The following is a 5,245-nucleotide window of genomic DNA, read 5'->3' as shown; positions in this document are numbered from 1 at the left end:
TGGAGGCCCCCAAACCTTGGTGTTTAGCTGCTTATTTCAGCCATTTCTTGATAATATCAAGGCAAGTCCTCTGTCATGGATTGAATTTTGTCCCCCACTCACCCCAAATGTGTGTATCTACTTGGTTAGGCCATGATTCCCAGTATTGTGCAGTTGTCCTCCATTTTGTGATTCTAATTTTATGTTGAAAGGATTAGGGTGGGATTATAATACCACCCTTACTCAGGCCACCTCCCTGATCCAGTGTAAAGGGAGTTTCCCTGGGGTGTGGCATGCACCACCTTTTATCTCTCAAGAGATAAAAGGAATAGGAAGCAAAGCACAGAGTTGGGACGTCATACCACCAAGAAAGCGGCACAGAGAGCAGAGTGTGTCCTTGGCACCTGGGGTCCCTATGCCTGAGAAGCTTCTAGACCAGGGGAAGATGATGACAAGGAATTTTCCTCCAGAGCTGACAGAGAGAGAAAACCTTCCCCTGAAGCTGACACCCTGAATTTGGACTTGTAACCTACTATACTGTGAGAGAATAAATTTCTATTTGTTAAAGCCATCCACTTATGGTATTTCTGTTATGTCAGCACTAGATGACTAAGACGTCCTCCCAAGCCAGATCAGACACAAAAAATTCTCTTAGCCAGATCAGAAAACAACCAATCCTTGATTACCCAGGAAATGTCAATCAATTTAGGCTTTGTCAATTACTGAGCCAAGCCAAACAAAAGTAGCAAACCTTCAGGTTGTTTACAATTTACCCAGAAATTGTCAATCAACTCAGGAAATCCCCTCTCAAGTTATTTATTTATTTATTTTTTGTTCCCAAACACCCAGGGCAAAAATGCCACATTAAGGGAACCCATTGCACCACAGAAGGGGAATTTGATATTGGGTGCTTTTGATACTCTGTGTATTTTGGGGCCAGGGGGATGAGTCTAAAAGATGGCCTTCATGCTGCCATTGCAGGGGGGTGGGTGGGAGGCTTTGCTAGAGTGGTTTTCCCTTGTTTGTCTACCTTTTAATGAGGAAAATGTATCACAAGCAGCAAGTGAATAGGCTGGATGCTACATGAATTGATCTTAACATGAATTAACTTGACTACACATCTTCTCCTCATCCAATTTCTCCATTCCTTTTTCCTATTCTCTAATCCAAAAGCCTCAGTTTTAGGCCTTTCTTCCCCAGTTTCAAGGCCCCCACATACCTACTTACTCTCGTTTCTCCTTTCCACACTAGAAATTTGTTGATCTACAGTGTTTTCTCTGCCTATTTGTACCTTGCCTAATATTAATATGTGTGCCAGGTAGTGAGTATATGATTCTGAACAGGAGACACACAGTCTTTGTCTTTGTGGAGTTCATAGTCTAGATGAGGTCTTCTTAAAGTTTAGCACACTTCTTAAAGTTTAGCACAGGTACTGAAGTATCTGTTAAAACCCAGAATTTCAGGCCCCATCCATCTGTGCTCACCATGCTAAGGTATTTAATCCTCATTACAAATGAATGGAGTAGATACTATACTTACCTTTATTTTTCATGTGAGAAACTCAAGTAGAGAGAGATCAGATAACTGGACCAAGTTTAAGCACTAAGTGGCAGAGGTAAGGCTTGAACCCAGGCAGTGACTCTCCAAAGCTCATGCTCTTAGCCACTGTGAAAGACTGCTTTAGATGTGGATGCATTCAGGATTTCTGGGGTCCTAATCCCAATAAAAATTAACAGTAGGAATCCTGAGGAAAAAGAAAATGAAAGTGCTCACTTAGGCAGCACATATACTAAACTTGGAATGATACAGAGAAGATTAGCATGGCCCTGTGCAAGGATGACATGCAAATTCATGAAGCATTCCATATTTTTCAACACACTACACAGGAGAGGACAGCACTACTGGACTAAACCAAAAGCAGTTTCCTGAATAAACTGAGCACTTTGAAGGCCAGTGTGGCAGGGGTTTGGGGACCACGGTTTCAGGTGACATCAGGTCAATTGGCGTAAAAAATCTATTAAGAAAACATTCTGCATCCTACTTTGGAGAGTGGTGTCTGGGCTCTTAAACGCTAGCAAGCTGCCATTTAAGATGCATCAATTGGTCTCAACCCACTTGGAACAAAGGAGAATGAAGAACACCAAAGATATAAGGTAATTATGAGGCCAAGAGACAGAAAGGGCCACATAAGCCAGAGACTACATCAGCCTGAGACTAGAAGAACTAGATGGTGCCTGGCTACAACAAATGAATGTCCTGACAGGGAACACAACAGAGAACCGCTGAGAGAACAGGACAGCAGTGAGATGCAGACCTCAAATTCTTGTAAAAAGATGAGACTTAATGGTCTGACTGAGACTAGAAGGACCCCGGAGGTCATGGTCCCCAGACCTCCTTTTAGCCCAAGACAGGAACCATTCCCAAAGCCAACACTTCAGACTGGGATTGGACTGGATTATAAGAATAAAAATGATACTGGTGAAGAGTGAGTTTCTTAGATCAAATAGACACATGAGACTATGTGGGCAGCTCCTGTCTGGAGGAGAGATGAGAAGGTAGAGAGGGTCAGAATCTGGCTGAAATGACACAAAAATAGAGGGTGGAGAGGAGTGTGTTGTCTCATTGGGGGAGAGCAACTAGGAGTATATAGCAAGGTGTATATAAATTTTCGTATGAGAGACTGACTTGATTTGTAAACTTTCACTTAAAGTGCAATAAAAATTTTTTTAAAAATGAAAACTTTCTGATGATTGATGCTAGGGATCACAGGACAGGTCTCAAACAAAACCTGCCATCACTTAATCTCTTAAAGCACCAGCAGTAGGTGGAGGAGTCTCACTGATTAGGAATGGAGTGGAAGTACTTGGGCTCCATCCAAATCCCTGGTTAGATGCTGACAGGAGAGAGAAAAGGATGTCCCCAATCATCCTTATGCTATAGGAATGAAAAAGAACCTTTTTATTAGAAAGGAAGAGACAAAGCGCCATTACACATAGTGCCGTCTTTAAAAAAAAAAAAAAGTCTTTTAGCTATAAAAAAATCAACAGGAAACTATTACAGCTAAAATGAAAATTCAGGAAGGTTGATAGATACAGGATAAATCTACAATTTTCAATAACATTTCTCTATGCCAGCAAAAATCAATTCAAATATATTATCGAATTACAATGCCATTTAAGTTGCAATAAAACTGTTACCTAGGAAATTACTCATGCAAGAACATACAAGTCTTTAAAAATCTAATAAAAGGCATAAAAGACTTTCCAATCAAAAAAAGTAATTTACCCTACTCCTAGATAAAATGACTGAATGTTATATAAAATTGTTATTTCCCCTGAAATGAATGAATTTCAGTGATTCTAAGAGGCATATTTTAATGTCACATTTTAAGTGAAATCAGAATATGTCCTAAAATTTTGTTAGAATAAATTGGCATCATTTTTCTTTTCTTTCTTAATGATATGTAAGTTAATGGTGAGCTTTATAATTAAAGGAGTTCCTGGGAAGTGCAAGTGCTTAACAGGCTTGCTGCTAACCAAAAGGCTGGCAGTTCAAATCCAACCAGAGGCATATTGGAAGAAAGCCCTGTGATCTACTTCAGAAGAATCCACCATTGAAAGTCCTATAGTGCATAGTTCTCTGACATACTTGGGGTCATCATGAATTAAAATCCACTGTACAGCAATTGGTGTTTTGTAACTAAAGGCATCTTACATAAAGACAGCTCCCCAGGAAGGCTTTCTCTGCTGTTGGTTCTGGAGGAAGTTTCTTGTCATAAATCTTCCCTTGGTCTAGGAGCTTCTCAGTGCAGGGATCCCCGTTCCAAAGGACACACTCTGCTCCCGAAGCCTGTTTCTTGGTGGCATGAAGTCCCTTCTCTCTGCTCCCTTCTCTCTCCTTTTGTCTCTTCTAAAATAAAAGGTGATGCAGGCCACACCCCAGGGCACCTTCCCTTAACATTTGATTAGGGCTGTGACCTGATTAAGGGTGTTGTATCCCACCTTAATTCTCTTTGACATAATCTAATTTTGCCTTATTAACCATAGGCAGAGATTAGGATTTACAACACACAGGGTAATCACAACAAATCACAAAATGGTAGACAACCACACAATCAGTACTGGGAATCATGGCCTAGCCATGTTGTCTGCATTGTTGGGGGACACAGTTCAATCCATAACAGTAACCTTGGGTAATTAAACGAATGTTTTCTCTGTCGTCAAGCTGGAAGAATGTTGATAAACTGTTTCCCAGGGGCTATCAAAATCTTCCCTACTAGATGGCCTCAAGAAATATTTCTTGCCTGGTAAGGACGTAGGAACTATGTCTCAGAAATAAAGGCCTTGGTCTAAAAGTTATGTGAGTCTTCCAGGCAACTGCTCACAAGAAAGATTTTGTTTGACCAAGCTGCTTCTAAGGGAGGAATGTCCTGTAATTAATTACCTTGTAAACGCTCTGCCTCCCATAGCTCTCTTCTTACCACATACCCCTGCAGTTACTGCGCTGTAGCCAATCTAAGAGGAACATAATATATACTTTAAACCCCAAACCCACCCCACTGCTTTAAACCCCAGTCCCCATCAATTCTCCACTTTAAGATATCCCACCTCACAGTTAGCCCTTGATTTTACCATATAAATAGACACTTTCCCCTCCCTTAAGGTGGAGCACCTGTTTCACTTTGTGAGATCATTTTCCCTGGTCTGGGCTGATTTTAAACCTTCAATAAATCTCTTTGCTTTTTCATTAACAGAGTAAATATTCATCTCTTTTGGACATTTATGGGTGACAGCGGTGGGATTTGAAGACACATCACCCTGAAAAATCAGAGCCTTGGTGCCAGCAAGGGGCCTTTTGTGCCCTTTCCACCGTCCTAGGTTCCCAGGAGTTGCCCCAGGTAAACAGTTTCTCAGATTAAACTCTGCTTCCTTGCATTGAGTTCCTCAAGATTTATGACTGGTGGTCTGTGTTTCTCTCCTCTGTGTTTTAGTCCTCTCTTTGAATGTTTGGAGAGGCTGGTGCCAGATTTAGTTTGGTGAAGCTGACATCTAGTGGCAGAAGCTTCCAGCTTATTTATTTTGAACTCCTTTCTTTTTTTTTTTATTCACATCCAGGTTGCAGCACGCATTCAGGCTCAGTGCACATAAGGATTGTGCCTGTTGACATAGTGTCGGTCCTTGTTTTCTGTAGGCACAGATGGGGAATGTCAGTTGACCACAGCATGCACTTACTAAGAGTAATTTAGCATTTGACTTAAACGAATTGA

At 41.1% G+C, this 5,245-nt stretch overlaps 1 non-coding gene across 1 annotated transcript; it reads left to right on the top strand.

Annotated features, from left to right (window-relative positions):
- The first annotated feature begins 1,744 nt into the window (after positions 1-1,744).
- Positions 1,745-1,850, top strand: LOC126078612 (U6 spliceosomal RNA). Its single transcript, XR_007518097.1, has one exon. It is a non-coding gene; the product is annotated as a U6 spliceosomal RNA (small nuclear RNA).
- Positions 1,851-5,245: the final 3,395 nt, after the last annotated feature.

The sequence above is a fragment of the Elephas maximus genome, chromosome 6 (genome assembly GCF_024166365.1).
Source record: "Elephas maximus indicus isolate mEleMax1 chromosome 6, mEleMax1 primary haplotype, whole genome shotgun sequence".
NCBI classification, from domain to species: domain Eukaryota; kingdom Metazoa; phylum Chordata; class Mammalia; order Proboscidea; family Elephantidae; genus Elephas; species Elephas maximus.
This window is presented reverse-complemented; position numbering and strand designations above follow the sequence as displayed.